Source organism: Melospiza melodia, unplaced genomic scaffold (assembly GCF_035770615.1).
Source record: "Melospiza melodia melodia isolate bMelMel2 unplaced genomic scaffold, bMelMel2.pri scaffold_44, whole genome shotgun sequence".
In the NCBI taxonomy this organism is placed as follows: Eukaryota; Metazoa; Chordata; class Aves; order Passeriformes; family Passerellidae; genus Melospiza; species Melospiza melodia.
Genome location: NW_026948761.1, coordinates 5,856,955 through 5,874,983, shown reverse-complemented (window position 1 = coordinate 5,874,983; position 18,029 = coordinate 5,856,955). Strand labels below are relative to the sequence as shown.

At 53.4% G+C, this 18,029-nt stretch overlaps 1 non-coding gene across 1 annotated transcript; it reads right to left on the bottom strand.

The window, feature by feature from the left end:
• Positions 1-256: 256 nt before the first annotated feature.
• On the bottom strand, positions 257-460 carry LOC134434611 (small nucleolar RNA SNORA74). The gene has a single exon (XR_010031890.1). It is a non-coding gene; the product is annotated as a small nucleolar RNA SNORA74 (small nucleolar RNA).
• Positions 461-18,029: the final 17,569 nt, after the last annotated feature.

The following is an 18,029-nucleotide window of genomic DNA, read 5'->3' as shown; positions in this document are numbered from 1 at the left end:
AAGCTATTCCTCTGTGATGCTCTACATCTGGCCTGTAGGCCACACAGTATAAATAATTCCAACTTCATAGGTTATTTATTATATAATTACCTTGCTTATGTAATTCGACCAGTAAGAGCAGGCCCAGGCCATTGGAGACTCAGGCTGCTATTGGCTGGTTAGCTGAGTAGTAACTGGCTCAGCCAATGAGGATTACCTTCATGGGCCTTTTCATCTATATAAGGAAGTTAGATCTCAATAAAGCTGCCTGTTGCTGCATGAACACATACAGTCTAGTCAACTGTCTCCACGGGCAGGAGTTACTCCACTCTCAGGCATGCAGAGTGCTGCCAAAACGTGGCACCACTGAGCACTAGGACGGCCTTGCTGGTGCCAGGAAAGCTCAGCAGCACCTTTTTCTCCCAGCAGCATAACACTGGCACAGGCACTGAGCAGCCACGGGCAGCTGACTACTGCTGGGAGACAAAAACCCCAAAACTGGGGGGTTTACCGGGCAGAAAAAACATGGAGGCACTTTTCTGATGATGCCTACTCTCATCAAGGCTTCATCCAGCAAGAGGAATAGATAAGCTAAACTTATTTCTGGATAAACCACGTCATTTCCACCCTGAGGACCTAAGGCTAGCACAGGAGCCAGCAGAGGCCTTTTAGACAGCAAAACATTTTTGCCCATTTTCCCAGGCTGGCTCACAGTCACACCTCACCCATGTGGCTCCAGAGCTCTTGCTGTATCCCGCGGGCAGGTTATCCCTTCACATCTGCTCTCGCAGGCTCCAGTGCCCTCCCGGAGCACCTCCCCGGCTGTCCCAGCACAGCTCAGCACAGCTCAGCTCGGGGTTCCACACGCGACGGGGCCGGGGCACCTCAGAGCTGCTCCTTCGGGCGGGTCACCGCCATCGGTCATCGGCTGAAGGCCTAAAGAGAGGACAGCAGAAACATCACAAATAAGCCATTAGTTCCATCTGTATTCACAAAGCTCAACAGCAGCGGCCTGGCTTGTGGCAGAGGACAAAAGCCAGCACACCAAGTGAAAGGCTGAGGAATTAATGCTGAACTGCACAGCCGAGCAACATCCCCAGTCTCCCGGCCGAACAGCTAAATAGGAGGCAGTGAGTATTTCAGGTGGCGCCTTCCTGCCCCGGAGCCCCGGTCTCCAGCCCCGCTGCTGCCGCCACCCGTCCCTGTAACCCCCCCCCCTCACCTCATGGCGGCGGTGGCCCCTCATGGCGAGGGAGCTCGGCCCGCCAGAGCTGCTCCTTGCCCTCACGGCGGCGAGCTGAACGAGCCCAGCCCACCAGAGCTGCTCCTTGCCCTCACGGCGGCGAGCTGAACGAGCCCAGCCCGCCAGAGCTGCTCCTTGCCCTCATGGCGGCGAGCTGAAGGAGCCCAGCCCGCCAGAGCCACTCCCTGCCCTCATGGCGAGGGAGCCCGGCCCACCAGAGCCACTTTTGGCCCTCATGGCGGCGAGCTGAAGAAGCCCAGCCCCCCAGAACCGCTTTATCTCCACACGGCGGCGGGGACAGAAAAGGAGCAGGCCTGGCCACGCTGCCGAGGTGATTCCACAGACACCGCCCCGCTCGCTTCGGCCGCTCCCCCCGGGGCGGGGAAAAACCTCGGTAATCAGGCACCGGGAGGGACTTTAAGATCATCTCGTCCCACTCCCTGCCATGGGCAGGTACACCTTCCACTGTCCCAGGTTGCTCCAGTCCCTGTCCGACCAGGCCTTGGACACTTCCAGCATCCCTGACAGAGCCGGAGCAGGAACACGATCTGTGGAGCTGGGAGAACTGAACTCAAGCACCGGCTCATGGGAAGCAGAGGGCTGGTGAGCTGCCTCTGCTTGCCCCTGATGTGTCCCACTTCGGGCACAGGAGGTAGAAGTGTCAGCTCAGAAACAAAAATCCAGCCCTGAAATAAGCAGAGAAAAAGCTGTGGCACTGCCAAGTGCCTTGCTGGGAGAAGCACAATTCCACACCTTCCCTGACCTCCACTGGATGCTGTAATATCAGCCCAGTGCTCTGTGTATCCATGTCTGGGCACAGCAGTGTAACTGTAACTCCCTCGGTGGGGATCCATTCAAAGGAAGTTTTTCTCTGTGCTTTGTGCTCCATTGAGACACTTGAAGGCCTTTCCAGAAAGCCTGGCATCCCTCCCCCATGCTCCTCATGTGCTTATGCTCTCAGAGCTCAGCAGTGAACTCAGCTGGAGCTGCGCCTTGCCTCAGGCAATCATCCACTCCAGCTCTGTCTTCTTCAAATGTTTCATGGTCTATTTTCAGCCCAAGCAGGCAGCTATTCTTCCTGGATGTGGGGTGCTCCTCTCCAGCTCAGCCTGATCCTGCCTTGTCCTGGGAAGCTCTGAGCTTGTTGTGCCCAGGACACTGCTGTGTGCAGGGACAGAGGCTGGTGCTGAGCAGAAGGAGCTCGGTGCTTCCCCTGTCACTGATGAACCTGGTGAGGAACAGGTTTCCCAGCTATGCCCAGTGCACACAGCAAAACCTGTCTGGGGAGAGACAGGTAAGAGCAGACACAGAACACTTCATGCTCTTGTTCCTGGGGGTCTCGCTGCCCATGGCCAAGGGCACGTGCCCACACAGGCATGGATGATGACTCTGCCAAGACCCTAAGCCACAGCTTCAGTTTAGAACTGTTTAATTCATTAGCCCAGCATGGGGCCCAAATGAATATGCTTTGTCTCCTTAATAAAACATTTTCAGCAGGATTGGGGAGATACTTCAAAAGCTTCCTGAATGCCAAATACCAGAACTCAGCAACTCTCAGTGCCAGGACCAGTCTCTCACTTCCCAGTATGGATTCCCTCTGTGTGCACAGCTTTTTCTCTGCTTGCTGGCCTTGGAGGGGGGCTCAAACAAAGGCCTGCACATCATTTGTGAACTTTGGGTGAAAAGCATCAAACCAGATGAAACACAGCAGAGCCGCTCTGCCGTGGGGGTGAAGCCCTTTTCTGTCACAGGAATGAGCACTCTGCATTAGCTGCAGCCAGTCCCTGTTGTTCATCTTGGCTTGCTGACCACTAAACAGAGCCTCCTTTTCTCCTGCAAGTGTCCTGGCAAGGCCTGAAAGGACTGAGAAGCTTTGTTCCAAGCCAGATTAGAGATATGAGTTAGTACAAAACAAAAGCCCAGCAAGCCTCCTGGAGAGTTCCTCTAGTCTAGACACAGCCTCCCCTGAGCTCCCTGCATCCCAGCACAGCCCTGCAGCTTGTGTTCAAAGCAACTCAACTGGCTCCAGAAGCCTGGGTAACCTCTGTTGAGTGAATGTTCAGTTGCAGCATAAAGGAGGAATCACATCTGAGTGATTTTGCTCCCATAAATTAGCAGGATGGGTTAAACCAGGACATGAGCACTGTCTGCTGGCACAGTGCATCCACTCAAGAGATCTGCACTGGCATGGAGCTGTAGTGCCTCAAAAGACGTGTGCTCCAAGCCTGGGGTGGGACATCCCCCATGTAGCTGATGTCTGCAGCTCCTGTGGCAGCAAGAGAGGTCGTTTACTGTCACCTCAGCCCTGAACACACCCGTGCCCAGGGCTCACTGCCTGCCCCCGTCACTGCTCAGCTCTGGCACTGCAGGGCTGGTACTGTGATCCTTCTGTACCAATCAGATTTTGGCTCAACACCATTTGGCCACACTGTCAGTCACTGGAGAAAAAGACAGAGTAGTACCGTGGGAAGAGGAAGAAAATTCAGTAAACCTATGGAAGAAAAGATCTGTGGATGTACATCATCATTTACTATGGTGGTCACCTCCAGCCCCACAGCCAAGCACGTTCAGGCTTTGGTGAGAAGAACTTTTATCTCCCTGGTGTCTGTCATGGCTGGGGCCCGTGATGATGACACCTCATGGGTGTTGGTGCTTGCACTGCCCTGTGAGTGACACCAGCCTTGCTTGGCTCCCACACAGCAGAAGGCAGGGCAGCCATGGCCTCGATGGTGCCTTTTCCTCTTTGAGGTGCTGCACCCAGGTCAGGGATACCCCACACATGAGCACAGACTGGGAGAAGAGCTCATTGACCAGCAAAGAAGGACTTGGAGGATATAATGGATGAAAAGCTGGACATGAGCCAACAGTGGCAGCCCAGAAACTCCCCTGTGCTGGGCTGCACCCACAGAGGAGTGGGCAGCAGGTGAGGGGAGGATGTCCCCCTCTATTCTGCCCTTGTGAGATACCCCTGCAGAGCTGCTCCAGCATCAGGAGGACCTGGAGCTGTTGGAGCAAGTCCAGAGAGGCCATGGAGATGCTCCCAGGATTGGAGCCCCTCTGCCATGGAGCCAGGCTGGGAGAGCTGGGGGTGCTCACCTGAACAAAAGAAGGCTCCAGGGAGAGCTCAGAGCCCCTTCCAGGGCCTAAAGGGGCTCCATGAGAGCTGGAGAGGGACTGGGGACAAGGGATGGAGGGACAGGACACAGGGAATGGCTCCCACTGCCGGAGGGCAGGGATGGATGGGATATTGGGAATTAGGAATTGTTCCCTGTGAGGGTGGGCAGGCCCTGGCAGGGTGCCCAGAGCAGCTGTGGCTGCCCCTGGATCCCTGGCAGTGCCCATGGCCAGGCTGGACAGTGGGGCTGGGAGCAGCCTGGGACAGTGGAAAGTGTCCCTGCCATGGCAGGGGGAGGAATAAAATTATTTTTATGGTCTCTTCTGACCCAACCCATTCTGTAATTCCATCATCTCCTCTGCCTCCACAGAGGGGCCATTTCCACTTCCCCACTGCCATCACAAGATGGCATTCCAGACCTAAAAGCTGACCTGGCTCAGCTGATACTTGGAGATCTTTTCCAGGCCCTGGGGTGTCCAACCCCAGAAGAAGCTGTGGATTTAACCGTGCCTGCTGAGCTCTTCTGCCAGGTCTCAGCCCTGACACTGCCTTTTAATCACATCCTTTAACGCCAGGGCTGTGCCTTAATCAGCTGCACTGAAACACTGCTGCCGTTACTGTGTAACCTCTGAGCCATCTAATTGCACTGAGTTAAGCCAGTTACAGCTTTGACAGTGAATGTCATGCAGAGCACTTTAATCTTGACCTGCAATACCTCGGGCTCTTGCAGGGCCTCCTCTGCCTCCGAGGACATGCTGCTAATCAGACCGAGCCAGGATGTAGTTTAAGACGGACAAAGGGAGCCAAGGGCAAATCATGAGCAAAACGAATCTGACTCATTTTGTTACAAAGCAGTGTTGAAGGTGTTGAAGGTAGAGCTGCCTTTTCTTTGCCTCAGAATGATTTGGGAGAATAGTGAGAATAATTTGTTTCAATAATTTATAACTTCAAAATAATAACAAAAAAAAAAAGAGAGAGAAAAATCATTCTTCTTAGATATGTTTTTTAAAAAGAAAGCTTATTTTGAGTTAGGTGCATAAAGCACTGAGCACTGGTGCAGTGTGTTGTCCACAGTGTCTGCTCCCACGTGTGAGTGGGTGCTCCAGGCTTCACTCACCAGTTGCTCCCTGCAGGAAGAACCCATGATCCAACCATCTCTTTCCCTGGCCAAGGGCCTGCAGCCTCCCACCGGGGCTTGGTGCCATGTCCTGGGTGCCAGCTCTGCCAGCACAGCTCCCTGGGGGTGGCAGTGGGGCAGGATCTGCTGCTCAGCTGCCTCGGAGGCTGGGGCTGGCTGTGTCCCTCTGGGCAGCTCAGGAAAGGCTGCTCCGGCTGCTCCTTGCAGGGAGCTGGAGCAGCAACCTCACTTGATCGGGGGAAAGAGCAGTCAGGAAAGGTTACATAACCCCGATCAGGCTGCCAGAGGGGTGGTGCAGCAGCAGCAAGGGCAGTGCCACTCTGGATGTGGCTGGGCAGGAGCGTGGCCTGCCTGTGGGACCCTGCCTGTGGGACCCTGCAGCCCCTCTGTCCATTCACTCTTGCCTGGGTCTCCTGGCCCTGTCAGAGCTTGCTGGTTTTGTTGTTCAAAATGCCCTTGGGCAGCTCGAGGAGCCCGTGCAGTTCCCTCTGTTCTGGGCTGAAACTGCTGCACAGCAATTCCTTTTTCCATTTCATCTCTGGCAGAGCCCTTGAGCTTTGCTCCCTTCCTCTTCCACCCTCCTCTCCTCCTTCTGAGCTTCTCCTTGGCCCAGTCTCCTTCCCTGGTGTCCCCTTCTGCTCCCAGCTCCTATTTAACCCCCATCTTTTCTGTCCTCTCCTTCAGTGCTCCTAGCCAGAGGACAGATCACAAACCACAAGCTCTGCTATTAATCTACCAGATCCCAAGCCACTGTCTCAGTGTGATAAAGGTGATCTGCTAATCGTGTGGAGAGGATCCCCCAGGATGCAAACCCCTGCTGGGATCTGTGGCAATTCCATGGCATCAGCCACAGGGTCAAACGTACAAGGGGGGGTTGCAGCTGCCTTGCCCGAGTGTGGGCACCACAATCAGCCTGCCTCATGAATTGAGACCTGCACAAGGCCCACCAAACACACCTGTGTCCTTCCAGTGCCCCACCAGGTCTCCTGGCAGCAAGGAATTTGCTTTAGTTCTGTGAGTTTTATAAAGCCTGACTCAAACCCCAGGGATTTCAGGCAGTGCTGACATGCAGAGTGGGGTGGTGTGAGCACAGCCCTGGGGTCAGGTGCTGGGGCAGATGGGTGGGCACGTCAACATCAACCCAATGTTTTAGAGCAGAGCTAACTAGGAACAGCTTATTCCATTAAGAAAAAAAGAAAACCAATAATCATTCTTAATTAGGACAGAAACCTCCAGATAGGCTTTTTAAAAGAAAATGCCTAAAAACACCATTTTTGCTTTGATTTGAAAACTATTTTTTGCTCTTCAGACTGTAAGATAAAACAATTTGAATTGATGATGCATTTCACAGCAAAAATACATCCCTTTTCATCTTGAAAATGCTGAAATGAGTTGTTACAAAACTTTCAACGTTTACCTCCTTTCTTAAAAAACAAAATTTTTAATTTAGATGAAATGTCTTTTTTTTTTTTCCTAATGGAAACTCTTGATTACATTTTTACCCAACAGTTCTAATTAGAATTAACAATTACAGCTGATTCTTGGTGGGATGATAAACAGCTGGACTGCACAGCCCTCTCCACTCTGGGACTTCCAAACAAGCCCCAGCCCTGGCAGTTTAGCCTTCTGCAACATTTTAGACTTGTCTAGTCACTGGAATTTATTTTTCTTTCTTTTTTCCCACCCTTTCTCCTCTGAGGGTTAGATTTTACCAGTGCAGCATCTCTAACAGTCAGGGAACTTCACAGTGATTTGAGATCGCATTGATTTCTCAAGGAAGAAGCCGCATACTAATTTTTCCTGTTTTCCTCCCTTGAGGAACACAGGTAACAGCTCCAGGAAGGCAGCTGGGTTTGTAGATATTATGTTTACCCACTGGCTGACAGGGAATTCTCAGGTCTGTGGGACCATCATGGGACACAAGGAGACTTTGGCTGGTCTGGTGCAAGGCTGGATTTGCTGAGAAAGAATGTGGGATTAAAGCAGAAGAGGTTAAACCTGAGAGAAGCATCAGGTGAAGATCAGGGGATGGATCAGTCCATGCTATGCTGCCAGAGCTTCCCCCTGCCTCCAGGATGATCCTCACAATCCAGCTCTGTAGGGCGAGGAAAGGAACACTGGAGCAGCAAATGAAGAGGAAATGACTGTGGTGGAGGGGAGGGGAAGATGTCAGAGTCTGCTCTTAAACCCCCAAACCCTCTATTCCAGGCACCCAGGCAAGTTTATCCAGCCTTTGCAGGCAACCTCCAGAGAGCCAAGAGGCACTGGGACATCCTCTTTCAGGGGACTGGTGTCCCCAGTGCCACTGTGACTCCTGGACTGCCATGTCCAGTGCTTTTCATGGCTGCTCATCCCTGGGCTGGCTCCACGCTGTTAATGGCGGATCTCTCCCTGGAAACAAGCCCATGGCCTTTGCCTGTCCCACCTCGCCCCTCCCACTCCACTGCCAAACAGTTATGACCTTCTTGGACAAACCTGAGATAGTATTAAACGAGAGGGAGGTTTTCATACACAAATGTCCCTGTGATTAATGGATTAAGAGATTCTGTGCAAATTAAAGCCTTTCTTCACACTTTGCACATCCAGCTCTTCAGCTATTGTTCTTTCCCTTCTAGTCCTTTACAGAAGTCCCTGTAGGCCTTGCTTGCCCCATTCCTTTTGCTGCAGTTTTCTCCCCACAGTGACCCAGGGATTTCCCCCAAATCCTTGTGCCCACTGAGTCCTGGGCAGACCCTGCTGCTCCTGAATCAGCACTGTGGAGAGGAGGATGCTGTGAGCACAGCTTGTTTATACACAGAATCAGCCCAAGAGAGGGGCTGTAAATGCCTCTTTATTTCCATATTTATCATTGCAGCTCAGATGGATGAGGAACCCACTGGAAAGTTTAGATGAAACAGAGAAGAAATGAAAAACTGTTGGCAAGCGGCGGCTCAGCTGAGACTGGCAGCCTCAAGGGCTTCCAGAAGGAAAAAGGCTTTCAATTCCTGCACTGCTGCTCCGTAACAACCCAATTCCCCTGCCAGGCCAGGAGGAGTGGGGCAGCTGAGGAACCCTGCCCTCCTATGATCCCACCCCAGGGAGATAGACCTGAGACCCCAAAGCAGCACGTTTGGTCTTGCTGATGTTTGGCAGGGCTGATTTCTTCCCAGAGCAGCAGCAGAGTGTGGGTATGGAGGCTCCGTGAGGATCTCCAGGTGATGGGCACTGTGGTCACCCATGCCATGGTGGAAAGGAGCCACAAAGGCTTTGCTGGACACCTTTGGAACATCCAGTGCTGGGTGCTGGTGATGGATGATGATTTAAAGCCCATTTGTGCAGGGAATAATGGCTCACAACCATCCCCTCTCCTTTAGTGGTGTGACACTGCTGACATGGGTGGTCTCATTTCCACCTTAGGGGAGGCGTTTTATTAATTGTCCCTGGCCTTGCTCCTGAGCCCGTGTGTGCTGTGATGTGGACGTGCTTCAAATGCAGTGACAAGGAGGTGGCAGCCAGGATGTGGCTCCTGGGGGAGGCAGCCAGAGAGGCAGGGATGGTGCTGCCCACAGCTGTCCAGTGATCTGAAACCTTCAGCCCTGGGAGGGAGTGACTGCTCCAGGCCAAGGGAGTCTGACTTTGCTGGGGGATAACCAGGACTGTGTGTCTGTGACCGGGCTCTGTTCCATGGGGAGGAGGCAGGGGATTGAACTGTCCCCTTGCTGCCTGCATGGCCCTCTGTGCTGGCCAATTTTTCACCTAAATCCTGGCTTGAGCACCCATAAAGGCCCCTGCCCAGATCATCTGGCATGATGGCTTCTAGAAAAGTGTCCCTAGGGTCACTGTCCCTGCCTAGTCACAGCTGAGCTGGTGGCACTGAAAACTTGAGTTTCCATTCACATCCCTCCTGTACCTGCAGGTCCCTGTGCCCTCACTCCAGGCTTTATTCTCCTCCCTGCTTTCCCCTCATTTGTGCCCGGTTCTGGAGGAGAGCACTGGGAATTGATCACTGTGTTGGCTTCGCTGATTTAATCCAAATTTAACCAGGCAGGAGCGAGCGAGGGCAGCCTGGGGGCCCGGCATGCTGTGAAGAACCCGTCGGTGCCGAGCGGTGCCGTTAATAACGGGGGTGAAAGGCGGCAGCCCCCCGGCATCGCCCCTCTCACCCTGGCACAGCTCCCACGGGGACAGAGCTGTCCTGGGGACACGGCACAGGCACTGTCAGAGGCTGTCACCCAGTGGGCTCTGAGACCTTAGTGCCAGGACAGAGCTGTCCTGGGGGACACAGCACAGGGACCCTCGGGGGCTGTCACCTGGTGGGTGCTGAGCCCTCAGTGCCAGGACAGAGCTGTCCTGGGGACACAGCACAGGGACCATCAGGAGCTGTCACCCAGCGGGCACTGAGCCCTTAGTGCCAGGACAGAGCTGTCCTGGGGACATAGCACAGGCACTGTCAGGGGCTGTCACCCAGCGGGTGCTGTGCCCGAGCTGTGCCAGGACAGAGCTGTCCTGGGGACATGGCACAGGGACTGTCAGGAGCTGTCACCCAGTGGGCACTGAGCCCTTAGTGCCAGGACAGAGCTGTATGGCACAGGGACTGTCAGGAGCTGTCACCCAGTGGGCACTGAGCCCTTAGTGCCAGGACAGAGCTGTGCTGCGGACGCGGCACAGGGACCGTCAGGGGCTGTCACCCAGCAGGCCTGACCCCGAGTTGTGCCAGGGCTGCATGGGCAGCAGCTCACCCGCGAACCCTGAGCTGCATCCCCGCCGGCAGAGCCCTTCTAGAGCAGGGATGGCCCCGGGCTCATTGCATCCCACTTATGGCTCCAGAGCCCCTGAGGGACTGATGGCAAAAGCCTTTGGATGAGTCTCTTATTTTGGCAGTGAATGAAATAGGATTTGTGCTGCTGGTGATAAGAGACTGCAAGATGGACTCATCTGATCCTCACAGCAATTCAGAGAGGCTGATGCTGACATGGCAGAACAGGTCCTACAATAGTGTTCACATCCCAGCACACAAAATGGGTGAGAAAAAGCATTTTTAAAAGTGACTGGGGAAACTCTGCAGTTATGATGCTATCCTATCTCAAGCCCAGGGTTCCCCTCCGGCCTCTTTGGAGTCACAAGTACTTAAAAAATGCTCTGCTCTGAATTTAGGCTGGGTCATGACTCATGTCTTGGGCTGTAAAAATGCATTTCATTGTGTCAGCAGGAAAGTGGCTGTGGGCAGCGCTCTGGCAGCGGTGAGGCTGGCTAGGGCAGGCTGTTCAGCAATTACACCCACTGGAGCCCAAATTCCATCTCATATTTTGCTACAGCACACAAAAAAGGTTCAGGGGAAGGAAAGGCTGAAAGGGAAAAGTGTTTCACTTAAAAATCCTGGTAGGACTCTATGCAGTGGCTTGTCTGGCCACAAATCCATCTGTTTTGGCGCAAGTGCAAAGCCTGGACCTGCCACCTGGAAATGTGACCTCAAGAGTCTCCTGTAGCCTGTGGAGTTTGCTTTGTACCCAGAAGAGACACCTCTCATGCTCATCCTGGCATCCTTCCAGAGAGAAAAGGGCAACTGAACCCTCTGGATGTCTGTGCCTTGCTGTGGGCCTTGTCTCTGGGTCTTCCCCCAACCAAAACTACTTGCAGGTACTTTTAGTATGAACCCATCACCAAAAACTAAGTTACCTGTCAAGGGCAGCACTGTGAGGCTTCACAGCATTGGCACCTTGGGACTTAATTTTGCTTGTGGACTTAAATGTCCAGTTAGGTATCTGGGAGTGTTTAGCTGTTGTGACCAAATTTGGGACACATTGCCACAACTGAGTCACTGGAGAAGCCAAACAGCCTTGAGAGGAGAGGAGCCTGGTGGCTCCAGATGAGCATATGGCAGTCCTGGGAGCAAACTCACACACCTTTGCCAGAGGAACATCTGGATTCCTTAAAGGAAGGGGTTTAGCCAGGAAGCATCAACTGCATGAAAAAAATCTGGGATTCCTTAAAGGAAGGGGTTTAACCAGGAGGGATCAATTCCACAAAGAAAACTTGGATTGCTTAAAGGAAGGGGTTTAACCAGGAAGGATCAACTCCATGAAGAAAATCTGGATTCCTTAAAGGAAGGGGTTTAACCAGGAGGGATTAAATCCATGAAGAAAACCTGGATTCCTTAAAGGAAGGGGTTTAACCAGGAGGGATCAATTCCACAAAGAAAACTTGGATTGCTTAAAGGAAGGGGTTTTCCCAGGAGGGATCAATTCCAGGAAGAAGATCTGGATTGCTTAAAGGAAGGGGTTTTCCCAGGAGGGATCAATTCCATGAAAAGCAGCTGCCCTGTTCCACTGCTGTCCAGGACAGAGCAATGCTGTGGGATTAGGACAGGGGCTCAGTGCCTGTTAAAGCCCTGGGCACTAAGGAAGCCCAGGAGCAGCTGCAGGCAGAGGCAGCTGAGGGATTCCTGCTGCCTCCCACCAACGCTGCCGCGATTCATCAATTACCTATCTGCTCAGTCCTTTTCTCCATCCTTTTACAATTTAAATAGCACATTTTATAGTTGCTGCTAAGTGATGTGATCAACATCAATTACCTACTAAAAGAGAATCAAGTCTTGATTTAAAATTAAGTGCTGCATTTTCCCATGTTCTTTATATGTAGCCAACAGAATAATTGCAGTGACATAAAAACTAATTACACAACTCCACAATTAGGCCTCCCTCCTAGTGCTGTGACTGCCTTTAAGTATACTGATGAAAAATTACTCCCAGTCCCAAATTACTCTCTCACACCCATCTTCTCTAATACCTTTTGAAAAAGCCCTTCATCCCATCAGACCAGAGAGAGGAACTCCAGATGCAGAAGGTAATACATGCAGAGTGTATTTTCTTATCTCTTAGATGTGGGAGCAGTTTCAGATGTGGGATTTGGTTGGGATTGCCCAGGGATGCAGCAGTGCTCCTCTCTGGATGGACTGAGCATCTCAGTGAGGCTTCCCAAAGTGCCTGGTGTGCAGCAGCCTGAGACAAGCAGGGGGAAAATCCCCTTCTCAGTGCCCCAGCTGACATTTGGCTCCTGGGCTGTAAGCAGAGAGACCAGTCCTGCCTGGCTGCCAGCCTTGGCTTGGTGTGTGGAGCCCAAAAGGAGAAGGAAGAGGATGATGTACAGCAGTACTTCCCCCATCAAAAAGCCAGGAGTTACACCCAGGCAGCAATCACATAGCTGCCTGAGAAACTATAAACCTCAACAAAAATGATAAACATCTATAAAGCTCTGGTGCACTCCTGACAGGCTTTGAGGGATTTGATTCCAGATTATGTTTTTGAGATGTTTACAACCAACCTGGAAAGATTGAAAATATTCAATTACTGGCAAGGAGAGCTGAGATTTGCTTACAGTCAATCTCCTGCCTCCAGGATCTCTGTGGGCGCCAGCAGTGAAACACAGCATGGGTGAGCAGAGCCGTGGGGACAGTGGCCCAGGGACAAGTCCCCTGATGTCACTGAGCATCTTTCACTAGATGATTAAGCATTGCAGGTTTCATTTTGGGGCTGGCACATTGGTTTTGGCTGCTGTGCGGTGGATCCCATGGCCTGTTCCTCAGCCACAGCCCAGCCCTCACCAGGGAGGGCTGCACAGCTCGTGGCTGATTTTCCATCATCTCTGCAATGCCATCACTCAGTTGCAGTTGGGAGAGGGGTGGGAAATGCTTTGGCATGATTTTTATCAGCAGAGTGCTTTGAGTGAATGAGGTGAGGGGACCAGTGAGCTCCCTGTGCCTTCTCTGACTTTCTCACCTCATTTCAGCATCAACCAGGGGTGCCAAGACTGAGAATTTACACCCTTGTGTTTACCTGAAACCTCACTACTTTCCTCAAAACTTGTGAAAAATAAAGGGGGTGCTGAAGTAGCCTGTGGCAGGGATGATGTGATATATAAAGCTAATATCTCCAGATCATTGCAAATATTCCCTCCTGATCCCAGGCATCCATCCCAGATATTCCCACCTTGTCACCAGCCCAGAGCACTGGGCGCCACCTCCAGCCCTTCCTTGGACATGTGCAGGGCAGGAGACTCCAACACCTCCCTGGGCAGCCCCTGCCAAGGCCGGACCACCCTTTCCACGGAGAAATTCCTCCATTAGTCCAACCTAACACGATGCACAGAGGCGCACCAAAGCAGGCGTTCACTCCTGAGGGACAGATCCTCCAGGATGGGGTTGCTGCCCGGGACACGCCGTTCCCACAGCCAGGGAGGCTCCCGCAGCCCAGGGCAGTGGACACGGCTCAGCCCGGCTAACCCAGCCCGGGACACGGCTCAGGCTCAGCCTGGGACACGGCTCAGGCTCAGCTCAGGACGTGGTTCAGATCGGCCTGGGACACGGCTCAGGCTCAGGCTCAGCCCGGGACACAGCTCAGGCTCAGCCCAGGACGTGGTTCAGATTGGCCCGGGACACGGCTCAGGCTCAGGCTCAGCCCGGGACATGGCTCAGATCGGCCCGGGACAGGGCTCAGGCTCAGCCCGGGACACGGCTCAGGCTCAGGCTCAGCCCGGGACATGGCTCAGATCGGCCCGGGACACGGCTCAGGCTCAGCCCGGGACATGGCTCAGATCGGCCCGGGACAGGGCTCAGGCTCAGCCCGGGACACGGCTCAGGCTCAGGCTCAGCCCGGGACATGGCTCAGATCGGCCCGGGACACGGCTCAGGCTCAGCCCGGGACATGGCTCAGATCGGCCCGGGACACGGCTCAGGCTCAGGCTCAGGCTCAGGCTCAGGCTCAGGCTCAGGCCGGCGAATCCAGTCCGGGACACGGCGGGACCGAGACAGCGCCGCCACCGCCGCCTCACAGGGCACAGGCAGGGTCAGGATCAGGAGGCGGGGCCAGGACCAGGGGGCGGGACCAAGGGCAGTGGTGACAGACAAGCACGGGTCAGGGGGTGTGGCCAAGAGTGGGGCCGTGCTGAGTGAGTAGGGCGGGGCCAGGGGCGGGGCCAATGGCAGGAGCTCGTGCAAGGACGGCGCTGATTGGCTAGAGCGGGGCCGGGGCGGGGTGGCTGGGGCCGGGCGGCGCGTGCGCAGTGCGGAGCGGTGAGTCGGGGTGGGGGGGGGGTAGCAGGGGGCGGTGGTGCTGGCGGCCCGTGAGAGCCGGGGCGCAGCTCCGGGTCGGGGATCTGCGATCCGGGACGGAGCCCTGGTCCCGGTCCGGGGGTACCCACTGCTGCCTCCCTGCTTTGCCCTCGCGCGAGCGGACCCGGCGGTAAGGCCTTGCCGGGTGGAGGCTGCCCGCCGGCCCGGTTCCCCTCATTGGCTGTGGCCGGGCCGTTGGGGACGTTGCGTGTGCGGCCCCGGAGGCTCGGCAGCCCCGGCAGGACGGGCAGCCTGTGCGGCTGGAGTGCTGCAGCAAACGCGTGCCCTGTGAGGGGCACTTAGGCACACAGTCGGAGCAGGGCAGGGGTCCCTTACACTCAGGGCTTTTAAACAAAAATCTTACACGTGAGTTTCCCCCAACGGGCACAGTTTGGATCCTGCCTGGAGCACGAGGTTGTGTGACCTCTGGCCTACTGTGTGCCCAGGCTGCTGTGGAATAAAAACGTGCTGGAAAAATTGAAGTAGCTCTGGGATATTAAAATGGATGTTTCTTCAGGGTGTGCGCTCTGTAACACGAGGTCTGAATTTTAAAACCGGTTTAATTGTTTTGGTACAAGCCCGCATATGGTTTTCTGGCAGGAGAACTGGTGAAACGATGCATTCCACAAGGCCAGGAAGGAGAACGCTGAGCAAATGGGATTTTGTATATAAACACTGTTTGCAATGTTGCCTTAAAATGTTTAAGTTCAGTGGTTGACTAACTTGCATTAGGAGTGAGCTTTGACAGAGCTCTGATGCTGCCCACCTTCAGGAGGGTCTGGGTTTACACCAAGCTCTATAGACACAATTTCTTAAGTTATTTATTCTGCAGTGTTTCTTTGCTAGAACTAACCCTGTCTGAGTTGCCTGCGCTGGTGCTGCTCAGTGTGCCTGCCAAAGGAGGGTGATCAGCAGAGGCATTTCTGTGGTGGAGCTGTCTGTGGAAGAGGCTGGTCCGTGCACAGCCTTGCAGGAGCCTTTTAAGTGCAGATAAGTGTCCAGAGGATGTTAGAAGATAGTGACATGCCCTGTCATTTACCCAACGTGCTGCCGCAGTGCTTCTGCTCCCTGTGATCATTTGAATTCATTTGTTCTCTGGGAGTAGCACTGTTAAGGGATGCACTTCTAAGTTTCTGTCTTTTCTTTCCCCCAGTCCTGCCTTAAAATGACCCAGCCTGATCCACTTAGTTTTTCAGCAGCCTCTAGGGTATTTCTGTGGTGGAAGTATCCAAAATGCTGTCCCAGAAACTTCAGTGTAGGAGTCCAGCTACCAGAGGTGGGAGAGCAGTGTTGCGAGTTCCTGGAGGCTGCAGTCTGTGTGACCTTGTATTTTTCTAAATTTGAAAGGATACAAATATGATTCTTGGTAAGAAATCGGCTGGAAACAATTCCTGGTGAACTGTCAGAACAGCCTTTGAACCCACAGTGTTGTCCCTGTGTCCTGAAGCAGCACAAGAGCAGGGCTGGTGCTACTGCCACCACCTTCTTCATTTTTACAGTGGAGAATTCCTTTAGCCTGAGCAATAAAACACCTGGCAAACTCCAGCACCCCCACACCTGTCTCTGCTTCTGCTTGGGCTGAGCAGATGGGGTTGAATGCACAGCAGCCATACCTTGAGAATTTGTGAGGCAGTGGATAATTTGGATAAATTTAGGGATAATAGTCAGCCTTTCCATGTGCTAATCCTCTGTGCTACTGACTCCCTCCGTGGCTTTTGTAACCCACCTCAGCTCTTACACCCAGCGTTCTCCTCTGAGAAATAATGCTCCACTCGGGCTCGTGAGGGAGGTGAATCAGCTTTAATTAAGATTTGTTGAGCACTTTGTTGATAAGTTCTCAATAGCTGGTTGCTATTTTTTATGAGCACGCAGATATTCTTAGCACCTGCAGTGGGAAGTGACACAAGGCTGGGGATCTCCGGGAAGCAGCCCTGCAAGGGAGACGGCGCCTGCTCACTGTGAGATCCATTCTGGCTGTGGTTCACGAGGCAGCTCAGCAAAACCCCAAATCCCTCTGAGTCTTTGGGAAATGTGAAACGGTCCTGAGAGCTAAGCCCTGCTTTTGCATGAGATTTGTAGCTTTTGCCCCCTCGCTGGGTTTCTCCCAAGCTGCTGGTTGGGTTTGGTGCAGCTGTGTTCTGGTGTCACCTGCTTTGTAACACCCTGTGGCAATGGCTTTTAACAACTGTCCCCTCAAATTAAGGTGTCTGGGGTGGGCAGGGCTGGGTGATGGCCCCTGTGGGCTTCAGGCATTGCAGAGGTCAGTGGGGTGGAAGGGGAGGAGGGAAGCTAGGAAACCATGCCCTCCCCCAGGGCAGCGTCCCATTCCCTGCTGGCTTCTCTGCTGCAGCAGCAGGTGGCAAATGAAGCTTGATGAGCTCTGTTAGTGAGGGATAAGGAAGGCATGAATGGAAACGGCCACAGCAGTGCTGGCTCTGTGTTGTGTGGGTGCCCCTCAGCAGGATGAGGAGCTCTGTTGTATTTTGGGGAAGAGAAGGCTGTTCACTTGGCTTTGTCACTGCTGTAGGAGTAGCCAGATGGAGGATGCTGAAAGGAAATACAGGGCTGGAACAGCCTCCTTGTCCGTGCCCCTGTCCTGAGCCAGGTGAGAGATGCTTGGCTCCAGGCTGGGCAGCGGTGGATGGTAGTGCAGATCTGGACAGGGCCCAGTTCCCTCTGGGCCTTGATGGAATCCCACTCTCAGAGCCTGACAGCCCATCTAACTTGTCCTTGCAGCAAACTGAGCAGCCAGTTTGTGTCTTGCCTTCATAGAGTGGGGAGTCCTGTGGCTGGTTTTCCTTGTGAGTAAACCCTGTTAAAATCTGAGAGCTGGGACTGGCCCAGGAGGGAGCAGGGATGGAGAAACCCCTCCACAGCTGGTGTAGGGCAGCATGTTTTATACTGCTGACTGCTCTGCTGGCTGCCCAGACCCTCTGGTTTGTGTGTACCTCAGAGCTGATACCAGCACAGAGCCCAGAACTGGGTATTTTATGTTTCTGGATCACAGAGGGGAGTTCAGCTCTTTGGAGCTGTGGTGTCACAGTGCTGGCACATTTAGTCTGGTCCCCAGTTTTCCCTAGGTTCCCTCTGTCTGGAGAACTTTCCCCTGGACTCTGTTTGTGTGCTTGATCTCTGTGCTGTTTCCAAGTACACTTCTTTGCATTGTTTTCTTAGCTTTTCTTTCTATTGATTTGTTGGTGTTTTGGGAACTTTTCTTCAGTTTATCAATTCCGATCATGACCTCCAGAGTGCCTCCAGCTCTTAACTCCTGGGCATCGTTTCAGGTTTTATAAAAGTGCTTTCTCTTCTTTGTTCAAACTATTAATGGAAAGGTTGAACAGAAGCAGACCTGGGCTGAGCTCCCAGGGCTCATACACAAGGATTTCTCTTGTGGTGACAGGGAATTGCTGATGGCTACCCCTCAAGTGTGTGGGGTTGAGTTGCTTTGGTTGGTCTTTTTTCTTCTTAT